Source organism: Macaca fascicularis, chromosome 1 (genome assembly GCF_037993035.2).
Source record: "Macaca fascicularis isolate 582-1 chromosome 1, T2T-MFA8v1.1".
Taxonomy (NCBI): Eukaryota; Metazoa; Chordata; class Mammalia; order Primates; family Cercopithecidae; genus Macaca; species Macaca fascicularis.
This window is the reverse complement of record NC_088375.1, coordinates 157,848,465-157,860,890: the sequence shown is the minus strand read 5'-3', so window position 1 is coordinate 157,860,890 and position 12,426 is coordinate 157,848,465.

The window sequence follows — 12,426 nt, the reverse complement described above, 5'->3', positions numbered from 1 at the left end:
TCATTATGGAAAATCCTAATGGAGAGCACTGTAAGTGTGGACAGTGAGAGAGTGGGGAGTCCTTAGAATGCAGAGTTCCTTAGAACTTAATGAATGTGACCGATAAAGCAGATTCAGCTAGTAATGGTAGTAGTAGTAATAGCTTAACATTTATAGAACACCTCTCTAAGTTGTTACAAGGATTATTTTCACTTTACAGAAGGGATTAGGAAGACTATGGTGTTGTGGAGTTTGAATCCAGCAAGTCAGGTTCCAAGAGCCCATTTTCTTCACTATGCTTAGATATGCAATATAGAAAAAGTATCGACAGGACCTGAAAGAAGAGTCACCCACACCAAACCAAACAGAGCCTACTACAGTGATATTTGAAAACGAGTAAGTCTATGCTCTTGCAAATACTGGCTACAGGTTTCCATCTGCTACTTAGAGAAAGGGTTAGGACATCCATATCAGAATCCAGCAATGTATCCTTTGTATAGATGTCAGTTGTAAAGTGCATGTTCATTATTATTCCATAATCTCTAATTATACCTTAGCTGTCATCCTAGCCTTCCTAGATTCTAAGTTTCAAGGAGGTGGGGATTATGCCTATCTTTAACATGACTATATCCCCAATATTTAACACCGGTATTTAACATAGTATAGAGTATGTAATAGTCTCTCAACACATATTTTTGCATGAATAATAAGAGAATAAAAAAATAATCTTTCTAAGTTTTTTTTCTTTCCAAGACCTACCTGATCATAAAGTCAGGACTTTGGTGTGTACAGTAGGCAAAAAAAAGAAACTCAGTACCCTTTTCAGAATGACTTTCTCATGTAATGGGCATTTGTTGATTTAGTAACTCAGACTACATTCTCTCTTCCTATGGTACAACACCCGAATTTCTATTTAGGGAATGAATAATTCCCATCGTGTGCAATCTTAGAGTATTATCAGTCAAGGATATCTGTATTCCTCTAGCCAAATGGCAAGCCAACGTAAACCAACTCTCCTTCCAGACAGAGACTGCTAAGTGGAGCTGCACAAACTTAAATGATCAGTTGGAACACATTCATTCAAAGTGTGATGCCCATATGATTGTCCTTTCATTTCTGCACCTGAATCCCTAGAACTCTCCTGATTTCTTTCTCTTCTGCATCTATTTTCTCAGCTTTTCCTTCAGGTCTATGAGTACCCTGCATCCTCCCCAAACAAAACAAAGTAAAACAAAATGTTGTTCATTAAGTTAGCCAAGTTAGTTTTTTCTTTCTTTAAACCCCCAAATTCATCTAAGAAATCTTTTTCCTACTTGCACCCTCATACAACCCAGGGTTGGCCACATAATTTGTGGAGCCCAGTGCACTATGAAAATTTGGAACCCCAGGTACAAAAACAGGGTAACAGTGTCATTAAAGGTACTAAAATATAAAGCTCTTTCCTTTCTTCTGTAGTCTCTCTCAGTGCTCATCATAAAGTTTGTTCTTTTATATATAATGCTTGAAGTAAAGAAATATTGTAATTTTAAATTATTATCATAAACTTTATCATTTATCTTCATTGTATAATGCCTGTGTTAAGTGCAGTAGCATACCATTTAACTGATATCCAGAATTGCCAAAATTACACAATTCTCATTTCATAGTTCATATACGTGTATGTATTTTGTTCTTACTAGAATAGTGATTAAACAAGAAAACTTACTCAAACTGATTTTATTTCACTTCTTGAAACATATACATTACACTTTTGGACTTAGTGATGAGTAAAGAAAGAACTAAAAGGAATGAGAATTACAGAAACCTTCCCTTTTATGTCACCATTCCCAGCCTGAGTTTCAGGGATGTAACAGAAGTAAAAAAATAATATCATAATGTTTTTTGGTCATTCATATTTATTGGAACATCATTGCTTTCCTTTTGCATTCAATACAAGTTCTGGGTAAAATAGAAAGTATAGGCTCTTAGGCTGTCAGTGCCCTTGTTTACTCAGTTGTAAATGTACTACAGTTAACCTTATATAGGCTTTGAATCTCACTGAACTTCCACACAGTGTGGATCCACCAGAATTCTATCCTCACGGGGCGTCAGGAAGGCTATATATGGATGGGGTGTCAAGGAACAGCAGCAAATACACATTGCCTTTATCTCCTCTGCTTTCACACCTACTCTATTATTCCATTGAACTTGGCTTACGACATGTAAGTTCAAAAATAAAATTATTGAGAATGTCAGAATAATGACAGCAGACTACTTCTGGGCATGGGATCCCATGCAGCTGCCCAGTACGATGCTACACCCTGACATCACAACTTGCATTTGGACCAACAGTAGTCAAGCTACCTATCCTTTCATCAGCTTACGCCCTCAATTCTGCTTGACCTGTGGATATCTCATTGCAAGAAGATGTCCCTGCATGATGGTTCACTCTGTCCTTTGTGTGAGAATCACTGAGAATAAGAGAAGATGGAGTTTCAAACAAGGGTTTGTGCTTTTCCTATTTAAATGAGTTTCAGAGAAGCCTCTATAGCCTCACTTAGGAAGGAACAAAGAAAAACTCCTGAACATTCTACTGCTTTCTATAAAGGTAAATGAAGGGACATTTCACTGGGCAGGAGAGGATCCAATAGTGACCGTCTAGGAGAAGAGATTAGAACATTACAGGAAATATCCTCAGAGAGAAGACCAGAGAGTGACCCTCCTCATTCCCAAAACCTCCATTCTGTCCTCCTATGGCAATTCAGATGCTATAACATTTAAATCCCAAAATCATATGATTTTGAATTGGAAGGGACCTTTGAAGTCATCAGATACAACTCTTTCATTTTACAGATGAGGGTAGGTGACTTTCCTGATGTCAACATGCCAGTTACTAGTAGCACCAGGCAAGGGTCTTAATTATTAACTTTTACTCCCATAATTAGCCAAAGTATTCATTCTCCTAAAGATGAAAATAAAGGGTATACTGTATTATTTTATTTTTATAGCATTCTTGAAATGACAAAATTATAAAAATTGAGAACAGATTAGTGATGACCGGGGGGTAGAGGTAAAAGAAGGTGGAGGGAAGTGAATGTGTCTATAAAAAAGAAGTGGAGGGTCTTTGTGGTGAATCTGTGTCTTGTTGTATCAATATTAATATCCTGGTTAAAATATTGTACTATAATACTAGAAGACACTCATTTGGGGTAACAGGGGAAAGAATACATGGGATCTCTGTATTATTTCTTACAATTACATGTATCTACAATTATCTCAAAATTAAAAGTTTAAAGTAAAAAATTAATAAAAGACACATTTAAAGTTTGACTTTCTTCACTTAAATAATAAAGAAGCCAAATACTTGGCTAAATTGATAATAATTGAACTATTGAAATGAATCCCATTCTCTTACATGAATGATTTGATGTTGTACCTGGATTTTTATTTTGTATGCCATTCCTGCTTTTTGTATCACTATTAGACCTTACTTTTCAGAGTCACCTCTTTTCGTAGTCTATCTGACAACACTCATCCAAGAGGGCAAGAAGTCATAACCCCAGAATGCACACAATGGAGATGACATGGATGCCACTGGTGACCAAGACTGTTTAGAATCCAGACAGATGATGAGCATCAGGCAGCACATCTAGATGACGTTGTTTTGTCTCTCTGGGATGTCTCAATGCAGGAGAATAAAAATTTTAGAAAAAGATCTTCATTGAATGCAAACCTAATGAAGATTAGTAAGGCCATTTGGAGCTGTTAGAACCCATTTTGAAAGACCAGAGAAATAGAGTGTTCCAAATGTGTCAGCCTCATCTTAAACTAAATGAATCATTAAAGGATGGTGTCACTTCTCTGAGTAAACACACTCAGCCATCTGTACCAACTACCATCAAAGAATTATTCCTTCCTTGATCAGACATCCCCTCCATCATAGATGTTTTGGAATATAACTTTAAGGAAAGAGAGAGAGAATGGAAGCATTAAAATTCACAACAAGAATAATAAATTGGCTTCAAAGGAAGTTCTAAACAAGGAAGTTCTTTGTTCCACAGAATTCCCAGTGGGTCACCTTTGATTCTATTTGGAGGTACAGCTAAAGTACATTGAGGAAGAACCAGAGTATATTCAAGGGTGGATGTACAATGCCTTTTCACAGACATGATTGCTTTGTAAACAATCATGAAAAAGAGTTTACATATATTATTAGAGTAATTAGGTGTATAGATACATAAACAAAAAATATCAGCTCACCACTTTGGGTGTATCCATATTTTGATTTTATTCTAGAATTTGAGACAAAACAAAGGTATTTTGGTAAATGTGGACTTATTGACTTAAGAAAAAAATCTTTTTCCTTCTACGAAAAAGAGGAAATACAACCTTTGTTTCTCTTATTTATTCATTGATTCCTTTCATTCCCAATTCCTCTGCATATGCACTATATTAAGCTTTGGGGATACAGCTGTGAATAATAATAACAGCAACAGAAGTTTATATAGTTTACATAGGCATGAGACACTATTCTCACAAATATTAAATCACACAGTTTTTCTAATAGCCCTGTGAGGTAGATATTACTATCATCCTTGTTATATGGCTCAAAAGGCCTAACTTTCCCAAGGTTACAAAGCTAACCGATAGTGAAGCTGAGATTTGAACACAGTAATCCTAGCTCCAGAACCAAATTCTTAACTGCTCCACTTAGGTAAAGATTCACTGATACCGCTCCAATTTCATGGAGCTTTTTGGTTTATCAGGGGAGACAGACATTAAACTAATATTGTTCATGAATATTAACAAATGGAAGTTTAGGGCATAGTGAGAATTAGCCAAGGAGAAATGGTCCTCTCATTCTCTTTTCCCAAAATATCTTACCCCTCCACCTTGTTGGGACAGACTCCTGTTCACTTTCATGGTTTTTCTCATTGGTTAAATCAAGCACGGAACAGGTACTTGCCTTGTGCTGGATCCTGGCTATCTTCAGCATAACACATCTGGAAACTTGTAAATTCTCCATAAGGAAAATTATCTCTGGTCCATGATAAACAGCAAAGCTGTAAAACGTGCCTGGCAACCGGGTGTCAATTTCCAAGCTTCTTCTTATGGGCATTTAAAAAAATCTTGCTGCTAGTATTTTATACTTCTTGCTGCTGATATTTCCACTGAAAATGATTTTATTAATGCGAGGATTCAAAAGGACAACGTGAAGTGAAATTTAAGTAACTTTTTCACATTACAATAAACCTTCATGTGGGAACTGATAGTTAGAGCTCAATCTTCTTTGCTCATTGAGGGCACCACAAGCCTAATTAACACTGGCTCGCAATCAAGGTTATTATTTGGTGGCTACTCCCTCCACGGACCTGCCACCACAGCATTTCTGACCCTACATCTTGTTTTCAAGTTCACACAATAGATCTTTTCTAAAATGTCTCTCTTTCCCTTATGAGAATGAAACTAGTGGTATTAGCTCTCTCCCCTACTGCTTTTCTTTGCAGATTCCCTTTTTTTTATTTCTAGGGCTCTCTCTGGAATGAAAGTACTTTTTCTATTTTGCAAAGGCCTCCTTTCACACTGGAAAAATTGGAATTTGGTACTAAGTAAAGTGGAGGCCCTCTGACAGTAAAATGATTAGAAAGCACTTTGTTCAGAATTCTAATCCCCTGCCCCACTGTGAGAACAGGATTACTCCCCAGAACACGTTCAAGGGGCCCTGCAGGAAACTGGAAGAACACAGGCCTCAGAGTGAGACGGGTTTAATTTTAAATTCTAAATCCGATACTTTCTAGTGCATGACCTTGGACGAGTTAGCTGAACCCTCTAAGCCTAAGTTTCCTCACCTGCAAAATAGAGGTACTAAAGTCTACTTAGCAAAGTTGTTTTAAAGATTCAGCGAGTGCAGGACAGGGTCTACAAAAAACGTATGTGTTTTTTTTTTTTCTTGTTTGTGTTGGGGGAAGATGAAGATCAACGCCAGCAGGTAGAGCAATCAGACAGAGAGTGAAAGTAAGACCACTCTGTAAAGACCCAGGGTGTGGAGGTCTAGGAATTAGTGACAGCAAGAAACTCATGACCACAGCACAGGCACCTAGTCTGGACTGTAGTTGAGGGGGTCCATGATGAACATCACCTGCCAGTTCTGGAGACAGACCTGAGTTCAATCCAGTCTCTACCACTTTCTAGTTATATGATCAATCTTTCCTTCTCCTACAAGTTGGGGGAATTGATATCTGTTTCAAAAGGTCATTACAAAAATAGTAATAATAAATAGTAATAATAATAATAATAAAAGTCCGGGCACACCTGTAATCCCAGCACTTTGGGAGGCCGAGGCAGGCAGATCACCTGAGGTCAAGAGTTTGAGACCCGCCTGCCCAACATAGCGAAACTCTGTTTCTGCCAAAAAAAAAAAAAAAAAAAAAAAGGGAAAGTCATTATAAGAGTTAAGTTAGACAATATTTGCAACATGCTTAACCCAATGCATGGCACATGGAACTCTCTTAATAACTGATAACTGTTTTTATTATTATTGGTAGCAATTAAATGCCAGTTTTACCTTAATTAAATTTTTAAATTTTTCCAGGCCTCAATTTTCTCACCTCTAAAATTAGATGTAATAGAAGCTACTTTGTTTGGTTATTGTTAGAATTGAGACAACCCACTTGAAAACAGATGTTAATATACTTGGCACCTAGTGGGTAATCAATAAATTGTTTCTTTTCTTGCCCATTCTGATTATTATAATCATAGCCAGTAATTGCCCCCTTGACTTCATGAAAATGTACCTCAATGAATGAATATTCTGTTACTTGCATCTACTTCTCACAGTTTCTTTGTATTTCTCTCCACCTCTTAGAGATCGTGGTGTTTTTTGTTTGTTTGTTCGTTTTCTGTCATTCTTAGAATGGGCCCTTAGTGTAGCAAAATTGCTGGTGACCTGGAAGATGTGTCTAAAGTTTCCCAGGAAGATCTTCCTTACAAAAAATGTCTCTGCCACAGATCCCACATTTTTACTATTAGTAATTTATTTCACCATGTTCTCTATGAAACAGAAATTCATTTTAACATTGCAGTTGGAGTGAGTTTTATCAGAAAACTCTGCTTCTTGACAGGAAAGCTCAGGATCCTATAAGGGACTGGATGCTGGAGTAAATGAAGGGTGAGAACACAGAAGAAAAAGCTTTACCAGGAAAGACAGGCAAAGGTGGCAGTTCTCAAAGGACACCAACTTCATATTTTTACAGTGTTTTAAGGAATAGATCAAGGCCGTCTAGAGTTACCCTCTGTTCTCTCCTCCCCCCCATCCCCCACTTTCTTTCCCTCTCTCCATCCATCTCTTTCTCCCTTCCTTCCTTTTCTGATTTATATTTATTTTGTACATTTAAATAACCGCAACTGATTTCTCTTTCTCTACCAGAGTACTGGAATTCACATTTCTTTCCATCTAAATAACTGTACCTGCTTTCTCTTTTTCTATCAGAGTGTTTTAAACTGGTTCCCATTTCCCCTTCTTAGTTTCAGACACCATTTTTATTTCATTTGCAATCTATATGCTGACACAGCACCATTCCCCTCCCTCTCTTTTCCCTTTTATATCAAACACTATGCAGAAAATTCATCCGTCTCAGTGTCAAATGCCAGATCCACTTTGGATATGCATTATTTTTGTTCAATGTAGGCTTTATTCCCACTTTTTCCCATAAACCACCACGCCACCTTCTCTCTCTCTCTCTCTCTCTCACACACACACACACACACACACACACACACAGGCTTGTTCCCTACCATTACCTGCCCAATAAATCAAGAAACTGTCTATTTTTTATACCATTTGGAGATGGGTGGAAATATTAGATGGTGAAAACTGGATCAGTTCAGAATGAATTAGTGCCCAAAAGCTAGAAAGCATGGAAGCTGGAAGCTTATCTAATCAGATTTCTTTTTTTCTTCCTCTGAAACTTATCCCAGCTTTTGAATTTGTAAAGTGAACGAATAATTTGGTGAGAAACAGATTTCTCGGAAGATTTGCATCATCTTCAGCTTCTCTTTAGGCTGAATTTTCAACTAAGAACACTCTTGTCTTCTAGCAGTTCGAGAAATTCAGGTCCAGGGAAACAGAATTGACTCACAACCAAAGGACACACAGCTGAAGGAAACACATGTGCTATCAGAAATATTAGGTGAGTCTGTAATTATCTCCATTTGAGTCCAGTTTAAGCCTAATACAGAGATCAATGTCTACTCTGGTGTTAACTTTCATTGGATTGAAGATTTGACACGTAATCTGTGACCAAAATTATTGGAGAGTTCAACTGAAGAAATGCCCCCAACCATGAATCCAAAAACAAATAATTCCTTGGGGACACAAATGTGAAGTGCTTTGGTATATGATAATTACATTCCTTTGTCTCACTATGCCCATTAGACTCCAGTCTCTTTGAAGGAAGGTTGTGTGTGTGTTACTAATAATCCTGACCATTGAGCCCCCAGCACAGTGCACATGGCAGGTTTGTGGTAAATGCTTTTTGTGGTGAACTGAATTGAACTTAGTGGATGTTTGCAAAGCCAATCTTAATGAATGATGCTCAAGATGAATAGATTAAGGTTCAAAATACAATAGCTAGCCTCTTGTCACCTTCTGCTATGTAGTCCCAGCCAGGTTCAACACACATCTAGACTCAATTTAAAGGCAGATACAGTGGCCAGAGAAAAATTGCCTTTCTCTCAGGTTATTTTCCATTTCTTTTTTCCTTTTGCAACAGTATTATGCATGTTATACTTATTTGGTTTGTTGCTTCACTGAATTGTGCAATGCAGTATCACCGGACTATAAGTTGAGACAGTCAATTTATGTGCAACCAGAAAGATCCTCGGAAGCAGTCATGTTGCACTGAAACAGCTTTGTCCTGACAGGAGGCTATTAGCAATGAGTTCCATCACTTCCAGGAAGATTTGCCTTTCTCAGACTGCAACATGGTTATCCTTTGGAGTATCATTTTTTATAGACACCTGGGGGAATCAGGAATCCTGATTTCCATTTCTGCTTTTTCCCATACTTAGCTTTCGGAGTTTGAACAGGTCATTAAACCACTCTGGACCTCTCCAGAGACACTATAAATTTGTGCTTTTGCATGGATTATCTCATATTTTTTCCTTAATACAGTTGTTTAGGCTAAATGTTTCTATTCTTATACTATGGATTTTTTCAACAGCAAACATTTTTAAGCACCAGCCATGTGCCTTGCACTGTCACATCCTAGGAATGATCAATCTTAAGACTCACAGGAGTTTTGTAGTAAGGTCATCATTACCTGTAAATTTTTTCTGGTGATGGTGTTCTAGGTAATTTTAATCAAACCTCTCAACGAAGACAACAAAGGGAAGGGTTGAAGTATAAAAAGCACCTTTTTTAAAGTACCTAAAAGTTCACAGCATCTCAAGAATGACTCAGCCACAATCTAGGAGGAGCTGAGGATCCGGAAAGTAAGTGTAGCACTCAAAGCAGCATTTGTCCTCAGCATGGTTACCTACTTGGAAGAAATAGCTTCAAAACAAAGCTGTGGTTCTGGTGACCTTAAAAGATGAGGAGGGAAAAATAAAATCCCAGGACTTTCCCAGGCTGGGGGAGTCTGACAACCCCTGCACATTAAGTTGAGATCTCCGAAGGGCTCCAGTCTCAGGAGTAAACTAGTAATAAAACAACACTTGTTGAACTGGTAGCCCAGGTTCATAGCAACCAGGAGGTCCAGGGAACTTCAAAGAATATACTCTGATGAATGTTATCCAAGATTAGGATTACCCCCAAGCCCTTGGAAGAGGCCAACAAAAATCTTCTTTGGAGAAAAGTAGCTTTATCCTAGGCCTCCAGTTATTTATGTAAATATTTTTAAATATAATGTCCAGTACATAAATATAACCAGACAGCCAGGAAACATGATACCACAAGCAAGACAAGCAGAAAAAAACAGAAACACATGTATCATCTTAATGTTGGAATGACTAAGTCAAGGGTTTGCATGGAGGGAACCTATAAAGGAGTGGAGAAGGGACACATGGAAGGGAAGGCAGCCAATAAAAAGCATACATCCAGATAGTTACTGCTATGGGAGATTGGAGCTCAGTCCTGCTAGGGACCTCTGGGATCCAGCGAAGACACAAACTTCAGAGTTATCCACCTTAAGGTGAAGACAGCAGTGGCAAAGCTTCTCCCAGTTGATGTTAGTTGCCTAATACTTCTGACCTATGGGTTTAGACCACCACAGAAAGCCTCCAAACAAAGAGATGCAGTCTGGCACTGGGCCAGCATGCACTCAAATGGTAAGGTCTGAGGAACTAGGGGTGAGGCAACAAGGGTATTTTCTATACTCACAAAAACTTGATATCCTTAAGTTATCAGACATAAACAATAAAATAACACATTTTGCCTACCATGTTTAAAGAATAAAAGGCATGCTTAAAATATCTATAAGAAATAGGAAAGTTAAGAATTTACACAGCAAATTTGAAGAGGAACTTCTACAAAACTTCTAAAACTTAAATTGCAATAACTGAAATTAAGAACTAAATTACTATATTTAACTTTGTTAGACCCAGCTGAAGAGAGAATTGGTGAGCTGGAAAATAGTTCAGAAGATATTTTAGCAAATGTAGCACAAAGAAACCAAAATACAGAGTATATTTTTTAAAAAGTAAAGTATATAGAAGATACTACAAGACTTTCTAACACATATTTAAAGTAGATGACCAGAAGGAGAGGCGGAAAAGAATGGAATGGAAGCAGTATTTGAAAAGATAATGGCAGATGATTTCCAGAAATGGGAAATTAAACTCAAGGCTTACAGGTGCAAATTGTATGCTCTTTCATGGTGTTTGGAAGAGACTTGGATCCCTTTATCACAAACTTTATTCATTTAACATTTACCTTTATTTTCCCTTATTTATTCTTATTATATATACTTTCCCTGAAAAAGTCTGGTCCTCAGAAGAATGATGATGAGGTAGCTCCCCAATCTCTTATAGAAAGAAATAGGGTAGAGGACTTACTGAGTAATTCATAAAGAGTTCATTACAATGCCAACAGATTCATGCCACAGTGAAGTGTTTTTTTAAATAGTGCTATGAGAACACAGAGCAGGAAGCAACTAATTCTGCCACTGAAAGTTTGAAAATCCTTCACTAAGGAGATGACACTTCAATTGGGTCACAAAGAGTCTTGAGGGATGAGTGGGAGTTTGTCAGAATAATAAAGTGGAATGGGCATTGCAGGGAGAAGGAAGAAAATATGTGCAGTCACCAAGACATGGTAAGTGAGGGAATGGTAAGGAAAAGGAAGCAATGCATATGGCTGGAGGACAGATTATATGATAGGGAGGAAGAAAGGTCTGGTGAAAAATTAAGGTGACATGTAAATGGAATGGATATTCCTTTAAGGAATTTGGATTTTATCCTATAGGCCAATATTTCTCCAACTGAAGTCCATGGACCCTTTAGGCAGAGAAAGTGAGGGCACACTTTTGGGATGCATAGTTTCTCTCAGAAAAGCTTTTTTTCCCACTTAGTTTGAGGAGAATTTAAACAAAATAAAACAAAAACAAAAATCTTAAGATGAATACATATCTTTTCTGGATCATTTAATAACAAACATGTTTACTGCCCATGGTTACATTATAGTCACCTTGGATATAGTATGGGAATTGAATACTCAATGGGTTCCATTTTATAAATAAATGATCGTATACTAACTATAAAACTGTCAAGAGTGATAGAGTCCATTGTATATTAGAGATTTTCTGCCTCATTTTTTCAAGTATTCAAACATGATTTTAAAACTAATAACTCCATGCAGTCCAAGCAAAATACTGCACCACCAGTTTGCAACCCTGACCTAAAGTGATAGTTTTCAACTTTGAATGTGCTAGTAAGTGTATTTCATTGTATGGGGTTAGATCGGCACATCAAGTGACAAAATGACAATTGTCCTACAAAGAATTCACTGTAATTGTGTTGAATTATTTTACCAGTTATAATAACAAAACTGTTATTTCTGATTGATAATTGAAATAAAACACATTTTCCAAAAATATGACTTTTGTTTCTTAAGGTAGACAATAAATTGAAACTCATGTGAAGTCATCATAATAATATTGCAGAGAGGAGTAATCCCCTCCCCTGCTTTAAGTGTTTCTGGCTTATAACAAATGAACAGAGACAGATTTATTAAGCAAATGCTTTGTTTATGCCAAGTAAAGGCCAAATAACATCATAGGACACTGTATAAAGGAGGCTTTTGCTGTAGTTTAAATAGGCTTTCTTCTAAATTTTAGACAAAATGGAAACAATGATAGAAAATTTGATTTATGGCTAAGCTACTTAAAAATGGTCTGAATGAGTCACTTCCATTATTTACTGATGTCTTTCCACTGGCTCTGTGCTGGGACTATGAATATTTTTTCAACAACT